Source organism: Protopterus annectens, chromosome 8.part1, assembly GCF_019279795.1.
Source record: "Protopterus annectens isolate FY-2018-M chromosome 8.part1, PAN1.0, whole genome shotgun sequence".
NCBI classification, from domain to species: Eukaryota; Metazoa; Chordata; order Ceratodontiformes; family Protopteridae; genus Protopterus; species Protopterus annectens.
The window spans coordinates 369,878,516-369,893,518 of NC_056742.1; the positions used below are offsets into that span (position 1 = coordinate 369,878,516).

Consider the following 15,003-nt stretch of genomic DNA (forward strand, 5'->3'; position numbering starts at 1 on the left):
CAGTATAACAAATAAATTCAAGAGTTGCATTAGAGTCACATCTCTGAAATCTACATGGGGCATTTTCTTTTTTTTTATTTAATAAACAGAAAACTCCAGCAGTTGAAAATGGCACATGAAATGATAGCCTTTGGAAGACAAAAGTGGGTTTATTAAGTATCAGAAGGAGTTTTTTATTTATTTATTTATTTATTTATTTATTTATTTATTTATTGCCTGGTAAGGAAAGCCCTGAAATTATATTAAATAAACATAACAGACTTCCTTTTTTCCCTTTCCAATAGAGTTTGCATAAAGCAGACTTCTTAACCTTTTGTTGCTAAACATATGGACAAAGCCTAAAATAATGGAGGGAGAAAAGCCCCAAAATAGGGAAATGTTTTAATTATTGCTCTTATAAACATAGAAAGTTGCTATAAATACAGGATTTTTGTTTGCATGCATTTTCTGAATGATATGAAGTCTGAAACTCAAATGTAAGTCATTATTTAGTGACTCAAATCCTCAGTGGTTTGCCAAAAAGCTACACATTTTATGAGGAACATACCAAAAATATGAGGAAAAATCTGGGCATTCTGCAAAACTCTGGAGAGTTTAGAGATATGGCACGAATGTGGGAGCATCAAAGGTTAATAGTAAAGGTCGTATCATCTGACAACTGTTTTTTCAAAAAAATTGCTTTTTGGCCAATATGAAAAAGTTATCCATTCAATTTTCCCAGTCCAAAAGCCCAAATATTTTATAAATAGCTTACTAGATTTAATTTTCTAAAGTAGACATTATTCCTACTTCCTGTATTACATTTAAATGTTATTTATGGTAAGGTAATTAATGCAGATATTTTATCAGAATTAGATAATGATTACATGGTGTTTGATTGTTGTTGCAGGGAGAGACTGTGCAAATAACCTTTGTTGTATATAATAAGTGATGGGGTTTTTGGATGTTTATATAACATTTTTTGTTTCATTTGTCATTTTTGCCATTTCATGTCATTCATATATTTTGAGGTTCTACTTTTGTATAAGTTTTATTTTTGTCTATTCTTTTGGAATAAACAAAATAAGCACATACTCTTTTCTGACTCTCTTACAGCTAGAGAGTAGAGAAATAAGAGTTTAGAGGATCTCTTTTCTCATTAGACACCAGGGGCAGATAGTAAGTAGAGTTAGATGAAGGCATGGGCATTATGACAACATAATTATGTGTTAATGACAACATAAGTATGTGTTAAGGAGCAAATGAGATGCACTTTAGAAAATAATAAAGATATGTGTCTTAGAGTGGCAGTGCTAGAATGTCCTGTTAAAAATTAATTACAAATAGATATTGTAGAAAATATGCAAGCTACCATATCTTGACCTGAAATCATAGAGTAGTTGTAGGAGAGAGGAGGAGGAATAATAGCAACATATCTTAATGGCAAGAGGAATTTTGACAAAGTAGTGAGAACATGGAAGGAAACTAACCCTATACTGAAAGAGAGGGTGGAACACAGGTGCAATAACTTAGACAGCTGCAGTGTACATGGCAGTTGTAATTAGTGAATCAACTCATAAAATCTGCAATAATGAGTATGTCATTGAAAATGGAGACCAGTGAGTGTGGTAATGCAGAGCACAAACCAAATTACAAATAAAAAGAAAGGACATAGCAAATGTTAAAGCACATTTTATTTGGTTAAAATTATAAAATATTTAGGAATATTTGCCAAAGACATTTTGCAATATTACATATAGAGAAAGAAAATGTTGTGTTTAAGACAAAAAGTATACTGCCTTTTTCTAGAATGGTGTAAGCATGGAGAGATTTTATAGCCATTGTCTTACATGGATATTTCTGGCTTTAATGTTTTAACTGAAACAGTTGTTTTTCAAATGTGGATATTAAATAAAAATATATTAAAATAGATAATATTTAACAAAAACAGCTTTTTAGCTACAAAAGATACAAGGTATTTGCTACATCCAAAATACTTGATGAATTGCACATTAATGCCAGTGTGTTGATTTAGATCATTTTATTGTAGTGAAAATATAGTATCAGTTGCTCATAAAGGTAGTACACCCACTTTTGGTGAAAATCGGATGTCTGTTGGTTCTCTTCCTAGCCTGTATGACTGGACTGATTTCCTTCTATTGACACAATAGCACATCATTAGAGGGCACTGTTCTCTTGAGTGTGCTATTCTTGGAATGAGAAAATAAACTAAGATTCCCTATGCCTGAGCTGGTGGTATTTCAGATGGATGGAAATGATTCTATGACACTTATACAAAAATGTTGGGGTTCTTCAGTGAAATATGCAAGCATGCATACTCATATTTATGCATCTGCAATTTGGTATACATAATTATATATACAGAAAAATTACACAAATCAGTAAGCACACTTCCAGAAAATTTCCTATCACCTCTTGTTTTTTGCCACATCTGTGTTTTAATCATTTTTCAATTTCTCTGCCGACAACCATTTTTAGTAAGCAAAACTTATTCTGCCCTCGTCCTTCACATTTCACAAATAATGCTTAATATATTTAAACCAAGTTATTAAACTTTATTTGTTTTGGTTTTATAATACCACATAGAACCATAACCTTGTTAACTTCTTTTACACCACATAACATATCTTTAAAAATATATATATCCCAAACCAACTTGACCCTCATGTACTTTAAAAAAACATGTTTTGTTATTTTGAATTCTTTACATATGTAATAAACTGTTCTGACATCACTTTTTGTATCACTGGTCCTTTAACTGGTAATTTATTGAGACAAATATTGACACAATAAATTCTTAAATAATTTAATTCTCTACTGAATTGCACACAGTATATTATTTAAATCTGTTGATGGCTCTGTATAATAAAAAAAAATCATTATTTCCCTTATACCTTTCCCCATATTTCATTTTAAAGTTTTGCATTTACTTTCCATAATGAAATTTCATTCTGTTACTCATGTAACTCATTTCCTACATTCTTAATCCTATTCTGCAGTCTCATTTTTTACCAGTTCCTTACATTTAGCTACCAAACTTTAAATCCTGTTGATCAAATTTTATATTTTAATAATCAAAAACATTATGAAAACAAGCCAAATATACCACTGGGTTTATTAAACTCAGACCATCTTTATACATTTTAACAAGAAAATATTCATCTTTTAAAATGATTCGGTTTTGAATCCCATACAATATAAAATTCTATTTCTAACAATTCCCTTTCACTTTTGAAACCAGGCCAAATATACCACTGAGTTTATTAAACCTAGACCATCTTCATGCTTTTTAACAAGAAAATATTCCTCTTTTAAATGGATTTAGTTTTGAATCCCATACAATGTAAAATCTATTTCTAACAATTCCCTCTCATTTTTGAAAGGAAACATAAATACACTGCCAATAAAACCTAACTTTCCCAAAATAATAATGATTAAATGTTTTCTTCTTAAAAGAAAACCTAATTGTTTCCGCAAAACATTAAATTGATTGTCTTTCTTTTATAATATTATCCTATTACTCTTCTACCACATTTCTTCCCCTGATGTAATACCTTATATAGATATTTATAACTTTCTCCAATTCTCTTTACATCACCGAGTCCTTTAGTTTTCTAATAATTTATTATGCATTTTGTGTAAGAAATAAACTGAACTACATGCCTGGAGTACCCAGCATAAGCCTGATGTTCTCGCTGTAACTGAAATTTAGCTTAAACCGAGCATAAATGACTCTGAAGTTATACCTCCTGGCTATATCATCTGTAATGACCGTACAATGAGGAAAGGTGGTGGTACTGCTTTAATATTTTCTAATACCTACCACATTTCCCCTTACAGCAAACCAACGCCAACATTCAATCAGCAGAGCTTCTTATTGCTTTCCTCAAAATAAACAATTATAAGCAAATATGTATTACTGTCCTTTACATCCCTCCTGAAGACAATTTACATTGGACAGCCTTAACATTTCGACAAGAAAGAATATTACTAGGTTATGTGAATTTCAATTGGTTGGACATAAACTCTAACTCCTCTACATCTCATTATCATCATCATCATCATCATCAGCCCCATTTTCTACATGGGATAAGGGTATCGTGTTAACTGTCGCCAACTCTCTCTATTCAGTGCCGCACTCCTGCCTTCTTCAACACTCATGCCTGACTGTTGCAGATCTTCTTTCACACAATCCATCCACCTCTTTGCTGGACATCCTCACTTCCTCTTACCTTCTTCCTGTCTGTCACAAATCTTCCTCACCAGATTGTCTTCTGCTTTTCTACACATGTGCCCAAACCACCATAATCTGTTCTCTTTAATCTTTTCTGCAATTGGAGCTACTTCATTTCTTCACCTGTCCCACAGTGTGCATCCTACCACCTTTCTCAGGCACTTCATTTCCATCACCTCTAGCTTCCTCATCTGCTCTGCCTTTACTGCCCAGGTTTCTGTACCATACAGTAATACTGGTCCCACCACTGTCATGTACACCTTACTTTTCAGCTTCTTTGGCATTCTTCTATCATAGACTACACCTGATAGTCTATGCCAGTTGGCTGCAGACCCTCTGATTCTAGCTTAACTTTTCATTCAGACTACCCTTCTCCTCAACTACCCCTCCCAGATACTTGAAGCTGTTTACCTGTTCCACTATCTTCCCTTCTATCTCTATTCTTAGCTTCTTCTCATTTCCCCAGTTTGCTGCCATTACCACCATCTTCTCTGTGCTTAGTTTCATCCCATGTGCCTTCAGATTTGCATTCCATTCTCCTATCCTTTGCTGAAGTTCTATCTCAGAGTCTGCCTGTCCCGCCACATTGTCTGCATACAGGAGCTTTATTGATCCATCCCCTCCAGCCTGTTTGCTAATGTAGTCCATCAGCAGTATGAACAGCAGTGGGCTCAGAGCTGAACCCTTATGTACACCCACTCCCACTGGGAACCCCTCTGTAAGGCCGAACACTGTTTGTACTTGAGTCATTGGGTCCTTGTACATAGCCTGCACTAATTCTACCAGTGTTTCTGAGACTTCAGACCACTGCAGTACTGCCCAGATCAGCTTTCTTGGGACCTTGTCATATGCTTTCTCCAAGTCTAGGAATGCCCAGTTGGACTCTCTCCTCATCTCTAGATTCTTCTCAAGTATCTGTCTCAGTGCAAGCATCGGGTCAATTGTGCTGCATCCTTCCAAACTGCTCATCTCCCATCTTACATTCTGCTATTCTACATATCTGTTTATCAATCACCCTCTCCAGATTTTTCATGTAATGTGATAGGAGTTTGATGCCTCTGTACTGCCCACAGTTGTGGATGTCCCCTTTGTTCTTGTACACTGGCATGTGTATGCTTATTCTCCAGTCATCAGGGATATGCCTTTCTCTCCACACTGCTATTAGTACCCTCAGGACCCATTTCTCCCCTATCTCACCCAGCATCTTTGTCATATCTGCTGTGACCTAATCTGAGCCTGCTGCATTCCCTGACTTCATCTTCCTTAGTGCTGTTCTTATTTATTTTAGGGTGGGCTCCTCTTCTTCTCCCATTGTAGGCTGTTTCTGGGGCATTACAGCTTCTTTGGGGTTTTTGTCATTCAGAAGCGGCTGGAAATATTCCTTCCATCTGCCTTTGATATCCTCTAGACTGGTAAGCAGGTTGTTGTTGGCATCCCTTATGAAGGGGTCCGACTATTTTCTTTATCTTTCTGTCTTTGCCTTGCAACCTGATATAGTTTCTTTGTGCCCCTTACTGTGTCACTTTCCAGACGTTGGTACAGTGCCTCTGATGCCCTATTCTTTGCTATTGCAACTTCTTTCTTAGCTTCTTTGTTAGCCAATCAGTAGTCCTTCCTAGCCTGGTCAGTTTTTTCTATCTCCCACTTCTTCCTGCACTCCTTCTTTCTTTTGATGACTTCCTGGACTTCTGCATTCCACCACCAGCTTTCCTTATGTACTTTATTTCCATACCTGGCTTGGCCACATATCTTTTCTGTAGTCCTAACACATGCTGTTTTTAGGTGCTGCCATTCTTCTTAAACTCCACCTATTTCCTCCTCTTCCTGAGGTGCTAGAGCCCTGAGTAATTCCTTGAACTGTTGTACTTTCTCTCCAGTCAGCTTCCAGATCTTCAGCCTGGTCTTTGTTGACTTTAGAGCCTTCTCTGACTACTGCTTGCAGCTGAATGTGGCAACTAGTGGTTTATGCTGTGGGCTGAATGTTTTGCTGGGGATGACTTTGCAATCATGGATTCTACCCCAGTGCCTTTTCCTTACTAGGAGGAAGTCTACCTGAATTGCATGTTGACCACTCTTGTACATGATCTTGTGACTGCCTCTCTTTCTGAACCATGTTGGCTACTATCAAGCCATTTGCCAGACAGAAGTCTAGAATGGCTTCTCCTTCTTTATTCCTATTGCTCCACCCATGTGGACCCAGGCAGTCCTCATATCCTGTTCTGTCTGTCCCGATATGTGCATTGAAGTCACCGATTATCAACACCAATTCATGTTGTCCTGCTTTATCTAGTAGGTCTTGCAGCTACTGTCTGAATGCACTCTTTTCCTCACTGTCACAACCCTGCTGATGATATCCCTTACTGCCTTCTGAAGCCTCTCTCTCACCACAATTCCTACACTATTTTGAGCCTGCCCTCCACCTGAGTAGTAGACTCTGGATCCCAAGCCAAGTGGCTTTGCTGCACTGCCCTTCTACCTCATCTCTTGGATACATAGGATGTCCAGCCTCCTCTGTATCATCATGTCATCCACTTCCAAGCTCCGTCCTGTCAGTGAACCTACATTAAGCATATGTTTGGCAGGATGGTTGGTTTTACGTCCAGCTTTTGCTCAACAGAGCTATCCCAGGTAACCCAGGCTGGGCAACTAGACACCGGCCAGCCAGTAGCTTATTGACCCAGGGCTGCCTGGTTTATGGCAGGCACACACTGGCCAATAGGGGCACATATACACCCCTCCCACTGTTAGCAAGGGTCCCTGGCATGGGTCAGAGTAGGCCAGGTCCTCAACCCACTTATTACCGGTACCTACCCATGCCCATTTTTGGTGACATTAGTCAACATGACCGAATCACCTAAAGCCATATTTTACATCATCGAGTGGCTAGTCTTGCTGCAGCATGCAGTCTGTGATCCATGTTTTCCTACCTTGAGGATACTATGCACCACAGTAGATGCCCAAAGCAGTTGGTCTGTACAACTCTTTCCCCTATAGGGCACCATGTAGAGTCTGTGCTGCTGCCCACAGCTCCATTCATTGGTGAGTTTTTGACATGGAAACAATCAGCATGTTTTTCAGACATGGAAGAAACCCCATGGAGACACAGGGAGAACATGCAAACTCCAAACAGGCATTGGTTGGAGGTCAGGTCTACATCTAGCATGAACTTATACAATTTCCCACAACTAATTAATAGTCCCAAACATTATCCAAGATGTCTAATTTTCTATTAGACTGGATCCTAGTATCAGACTCTAGCAAATACCACCATAGATACAGTGTCAGACTGTCTCAGTGATCATCTCCCAGTCTGTATAACTAGACATCTCACACATTCAGATAAACAGAATATTTATAAAACAACATGTGACCTTTGCAAGTTTAACTCAGAAATGTTCATTAGTACACTATCATCTATTAACTGGAACTTCATAAAAATCCTACCCTTAGATGATGCTGTAATTGAATTCATTACAACTTTTCTAAATATTCTAAAGAGCCTTGTACCTCCTAAATAAGAGACTGAAAACAAATAATGCAATTTGGCTATCCAAACAAAGTAGAATACTAATGCAGGATAGAGAAAAAGCATGGAAAGAATGGCAAAAATATAAACCACCTCAATGTCTTGAAAACTTCAGAATGCTTTGCAGTCATACTAAAAATCAAATAATTGAAGACAAAAAGCAATACTGTAATAACTTTCAAAATAATACTAAACACAACCCTAACAAATTTCAGACATCTGTTAAAGAAATCTTACATCCTGCCGCAAAATTCAACCCAAACCCCTCTCCCAATAACTCACCACTGAAAAGTGCAAAACAGTTTAACTCTTATTTTATAGATAGCATAGCATCTCTAACCAAGGATTCCTCAACATCTAATCCCAACCCTGCCCAACAGCCACATATCACTACAACCGCTTTCACCTTCAAACCTATGTCCACATCCTTTATAAAACTACTCTCAAAGTTAAACCATGCTGTTCTTTAACTGATGACCTTTCAAGTGAGTACCTAAAAACAGCAACCAACAGCATTTCTTATCCTGTCTCAATCCTTATAAATAGGTCATTCCAAGAATTCCACATTCCCTCTCACTGGAAAAAGTCACACATTTTGGCTCTGCATAAAGGGGAAAATTCAACAGGCATGAACAACTTTAGACTATAGCAATCTTATCTCTCCTCGCCAAAATACTTGTAAAGTATATTCAAAAACAATTGCTAGAATATCTTCTACAGGAAAAAAACTCCTATCCCCTACACAACATGGCTTTCATCCTTCCCATAGTACTAGCACTGTCCCACCAACTTATATAGATACTGTAAATAAAGCTAGAGATAATGGCAAACAAGTCTCTTCCTTATTTCTGGACTTGTCTAAAGCCTTTGACAAAGTTTGCCACCGCAAACGTCTTCTTCAAATACCCTCATTAGGTCTCTCTCAGTGCACCCTTCTCTGGTTCAAAAGTTACCTGTCCAATGGGTATCAGTCAGTAAAATGGCACTCTATGCTCTCTCCTTATCTCCCAATTACCACTGGTGTACCACAATGCTCTATCCTTGGTCCTCTCTATACTTCCACATAACAGGCCACCCTAATACAATGCACAGATGATTCCATTCTCATTTGCACATCTGACAGTGTGGTACAGCTCCAAAAATTTACTCAGGAAGGTTTAGCAGTCACTGAAACATGGCTTCCTAACTCACAATACTCACAACCTATGCTTAACCCCAAAAAGACCAAACTATCATTTCTTTTTCCTAAATCCCTCTCTCATGAAAAAACTAAATTTAAAGTCCTTCCTCTTGATAATACAACCACTGAAGTCACTTCTCATAGCAAGCTATTAGGGGTGATAGTAGATGATAATCTTACATTCAACCTGCATATACAAAATGACATAAGAAAAACTAATCAAAAACTAGGAATGCTTTATAGACCCAAAAACGCTCTCACTGATGCCACTAAAACTACACTTGCCAATACTTATCTCCTACCCACTCTTCTTTTTGTTGCTCTCATCCTTATCCTTACTAACCTCCAAGCTTCACAAAAATTGAAACTTGAACAATCCTACAACAAATTTGCTGAATTTGAAGCACATACCCCTTTTAGAACCCACCACTGTATAGCACTGAAAAGGCTAAATTGGTTAGAACTCCCACATCAACTATCATATACACAACTTCTTACCATCTATAAAATTATCTAGCATCCATATGCCTGTCCAGCACTAAAAAACATTCAGTACAACTATGCTCCCAGTCAATCAATGAGATCCAGTGACCAAAAATTTGTCTGTCTATAAACCTAGCAAATCTGCTGGGCACTACCTATACTCATATAAGGCTGCTAAGGCCTGAAACTCCTTACCTGTATCCATGAGGTCTATACCCACCTTCCCATCTTTTAAAACACTCTGAAAGAATTCCTAGTTAAAATCTGGCTCTGTTCTTGCACAAAACCAGGGTAACCTATATCCCTAAATGTGAATAAGTGCCATTTCATTCCTTATACCGCCTTAGTTTCCCTTCTTCACTTACTTCCCTGCTGCTAATTCTGTTCTTTGACCTTATCTCTGAATATGCAATAAGCCTGTTTTTCCCTGACTTCACATTGCAATTCCTATTTGTATTACACTAACCTACCTTTAATTTCTCTACAAACCGTATAAAATTTCTTTAAATATTAAATGATTACCATATACCTTGTATCGATTCTTAACCAATGTTTTTTATTGTGGCTAATTTGTTATAATTATTTAAAATGCAGATGTTTTTGTTTTATTTTTGAAGATTGTAAAATTATTGTTCTTAAAATGTTTTGTAATAATTTGGATCTTTTCTCCCCGGGCCTCCTCTGAAAATGGGCTTCTATCCAATTTGACTTTCCCGGTAATCAAATGTCAATAAATAAATACATAAAATTTACATCCTTCCTCTATTGCTTCTGTTATCTATATTCTGTTTTTGATACCAACAAGACATCATCTGCATACAAAATAATTATTGGAATTTGACAACTTCATTTAATGCAATACTTGGCTTACTCAATTTTCTCTATTTCTACTGATATTGCATTCATTAATTAAGTAAGTAAAATACTATGCATGGGTCATCTTTGTTAGAACCTCTTTCTTATAACTAAGTTTTCACTCAGCCATCCATTAATTAATACTCTAACCTGAGTTTTCTCATATGTTGTCTGCAACAAATCAAAACACTTACCACTTATACCACAGTCTCAAAATGTTCTATGACTGTCTATGTTCAACATTTTCAAAGTTTTTAGAAATATCTCCTACTTCTTTTTTACATTTTGCCATTCAGTTATTATATGAACTACTAATTATTTAACAAATAACAATAGTTATTCACTTTGTTTTCTTTAACTCCATATACTTCTTCTACAATTACTTCATTCAACATTTTTAAACCTTTTTTCTTTTTTTTTTATTTTATCTAAGATAATATAACAAATTGAGATAATAAAATAAAAAAACTGTGAAGCAAATTAAAAGTATGTGTCCATACATCAAATAGAATAAAATAACAAGTAACAAATCACGACCATCCATATTAGAGAATCCAAAAGAATTTATTGTAAACAAGGACAGTAACAAATGAACAAACTTTCACAAAGGATCATTACATGAATAAAATCCTGTTTGGTTACTAGTTATAATAAAATAAAAAGCATTTTACAAACTGAGTATAAGAATTAAAAAAAGGGACAAAGTAAACTAGTTACATTATATACACATTGCCTGAGAATAAAATAGAATTAAAAAATCACAAACAAATTTTAAAATAGGTTAACTAATAAATAAATTAGTTTAAATTATGATAGCGCCAAATATTTTTAGCCATGGATTTTCCTTAAGTTTGTTAGGATAAATTCTGTTCTGTTTCATTGCAGCTTCTTTCATAGCAGTGCCCTTTAGAGATGTAACCTTTTTCTATCATAACTTCATTATCTTGAAATCAGTATGATTTAGTGTTATTCGCATCCAGTTTAAAATATATTTTGGCCACTCTTTTTTCAAATGAAGTTTGTTTCCTCTTCACAAATGTCTTCCTTACAAAAACATTTATTTTTCCATTCATTTAATATCTTAATAAATAGAACTGTCTGTATTGTCTAGCTTATTCAAACCTTTCCTCATACAGACATTTCATTTGCCTTCTTTAAAGCTATATATAATAATTGTACTGTAACATGTTTTTCTAGTCATATCAAAGCCTCTGTTCCAATTTGTTTTAAATCCATTTCAAACATTTCCTTATTCCATTCCTCCTTATACATTATAATTACATATGTCAGTGTTAAAGCCTTACTTTCTTCTTGCCAAGTATTTTTATGTCCTACTTCACCCTTCATTACCATTAATCATTATTAAGCATTATTTGCTGCTTCTTAAGTTAGCTAGATATGGTGATGCTCCTCTTTCCTTCCTATGAAATAATACTGCTATTTATACAACAAACTCTGTACTCTCGCATTTTACTTTTTCATATAATTCACTTTCCTTTTAACAAATACTCAGAATATTGTTCTTATAATGGTATAATGATTTTTCCGCAGTTCTCAATCATTTACCATATTATGTCATAATGCTCTTTTTAAGACTTTTCCAAGCTTCTCAATATTATGTTTTTCTGTTCTCAACTTCTTTTCTTTTATCTCTAAATAAACCTTCTTGTATTTTTTATTAAACATAGTCCACCAATCTGTCTATGCTTCATAAAAAATATCTTATGATAAAATGATATTTACATAATTTATATTCCTTATTTATAACTTTCACAGGCAATTTTTTTGTCTTTTTCCTTCTTTCAAAAATTCCAACTTCCTCACCTGTATCCACACATATAGCTAAATGATCTGAAAAACTAGTTATCATAATAAAAATAATGGGGGGGGGGGGTTGGCAAAGCCTCAAAAATAGGGAAAATGTTAAATATTGCTTTTATAATCTTAGAATGTTGCTAGAATAGAAGGTATTGTGTTACCATGCATTTTCTGAAGAATATGAAATCTAAAATGCAAATGCCTGTCATTATTTAGGGACTTCAGTTTTCAATGATTTGTCACAAAAATCCAGAAAACCACAAATTTTATGAGGAACGGGCCAAAAATATGAGACAAAAATCTGGACATTCTGAGGAAATTTGGACATTTGAGATGTATGATACACACACACACACACACGCACACACACACACACACACACACACACACACACACACACACACACACACACACACACACACACAGAGACAAACTGCCTGCATTTTAAGAGCTCATTTAGCATTTTTTTACACCCTGCATAATTTTCATTTTTGTCTTCCTAATGTCACAGTTGAAACCTTCCAAAATGACGGTGTACATAACTTATTACAACATAAGGTCTACTACTCTCAAATACTAATTCTCTTTCTTTCAGTATTATAAGAACATATAAATCTATTAGCTGTAAGATTTCATCACATATTTTTATTTAACATGAAAACCACAGCTGTGGCTACTATAACATCCAGAACTTTAATATATGTTCATTTTATTTAAAACACCATACTGAAATAAGTATGCTGTCCTAAACTATATAATACCTTGTTTCCCCACATTTTTTTTTATTCTTAGTCTATCATTCTCATATGTGAAGCTTGCATCTAACAGGAGTGTATCATCAAGGCTTAATTGCAAACCTCATTTCAAAACATATAATTTTCTAGCTTCATTTTTATGCTGTTTTTATAATTGATGGCACTCTGATATATTTTTTCTTTTTCCTTGCATTTTAAACTTTGGGGAATTTTTTTTTTTTTAATCTTTATTTTCATTAGCTTAACTCTCTCACCAGTAAAATTAACTTTTATACAACATTCCTCACTCCTTATCTGCATTCTCTTCCCTTATTTAATCTGACTAATCACTTTGAATTTCATAGCGATCTGAGATAATTTTCAGAGAAGTGCCTTATTCTGCAAAAATAACAATATTCTCCTCATTATATGGATAACATTTTTTTTTAATTCCCAATTACTGAATTGCTTTAATTCACATATTCTCAGTCTTAAAACGTATGTCAGGTATTCGATTGCAGGATATTTTTCCTTGCTACAAATTGTCCTCTGCTAATTCTTTGATATAGGTCTGTCATTTTGGCATATTATGGTGTGCTTTTAGACTTATTTCTACATCTGTTGTCTTCACAGTTCAACAGCTGTGTGTCTCTAAAGAATTCATAAAAGCTCCATGGCTGTGTGCACTTATTGCCATTGTTATCACTACCATGTTCTCCACTGACTCCAGCACATCAGCTTGTGACTTCAGAACACGCCTCCACTTCTGTGGCAAATGGCATATCACCCACTTTGGGAAGGATCACATAAATTGTTTGCTTGTGTCTTTCGGCTTTTCCCGGTTAGGGGTCGCCACAGCGGAACTACAGTCCACTAATGATTGGCAGTAGATTTTTATGTGCCGAGTTGCCGGCCCTGATGCACAACTTTCAACAAAGGTACGCCCATTCACGCATGTCTCCACATAGAAGATGCTCTAGCTGAGAATCGAACAGGACAACGTCTTACTGTGAGGCGACAATGCTACCGCAGCACCACCACCACAGATAAGGATCACATAAATAATCTTTCATAAATTTCCTGTCAGTACTTTTATTACATCTGTCATTCCTAACCTTTGCCACTGGCTGCAACTCTCTCCATGCTATTTCTGTATATTATTTCTCCATGAATCTCTGGCATCTATCATACTGTGCCAAAACTACAGAACTATAGGGAAAAAAATGTCCGATAATGAGCAAAGTGTATAGTGTGCAAATGTTAATAATAAAAGCCAGAAATGCAGAATGAACTTTCAAAAAGTATTAATAGCAAATAATGAGCATTTTTCTCCAATTTTAGAATAACTTATTTATTGATTGATTGATTGATTGATTGATTGATTGATTGATTGATTAACATTTGATTACTGGGAAAGTCTGACTGGGAAGGAGCCCATTTTCAGAGTGGACAAGGGAGAAAAGCTCCAAGGAATTACAAACCATTTTAAGAACAATAATTTCACAATCTTAAAAATAATACAAAAATATCTACATTTTAAATAATTATACCAAATCAGATAAATATCTAATACATTGCAACTTCTGAATAAATGACATAAGTAAGAAATCATGTGACACAAATTAGCAAGGCAGTTCCCCACTAAAATGTTTAACTTCAATCAAATTCATATTCAGAAATGTTCAGAAATAAGTATATTACAGATGTGAAAGCTCCACAGCTGAATACAATGTTTAATCCTTTTCCTCTTAACTGATATTTTATACTGTCTTGATTTTTGGATCCTATATATTCTCCAATCATTGTATAATAATCTCCATACAAATGTATGCCTTCTGAAATAAAAGCAACACATTTTGGATTAGAAAATAATGCAATAGTCAGTAATTATGTTTACGAGCTGCTACTTGTTTTCAACATTCTTACCTGTAAAGTGAAAGTATTAAAATAACAGCATTCTTTAGAAAATGGTATTAGCTGCTGAAATAAATTTGTTATAGAGAAAGGATGATTATTCATCAGACTACCAGTAAATTAATATGGAAATCTTTATGCATTTTTGTAGCAGCTCACATGCCTGGCTGATGGTTTACTAGAAAACTGATGTCTATCTCTAGTCATCATGTTGAAAGTTCCATGTCAAGTAGATAGTTAACATTGTGAAATGTTTTTT

The 15,003-nt window shown here is 35.2% G+C and overlaps 1 protein-coding gene across 1 annotated transcript in view; it reads right to left on the reverse strand.

Moving 5' to 3' along the window:
- The window catches only part of LOC122810134 (adhesion G-protein coupled receptor G2-like), a 210,880-nt gene that overhangs the window by 172,692 nt on the left and 23,185 nt on the right, over positions 1-15,003 (reverse strand). The window lies entirely within an intron of this gene.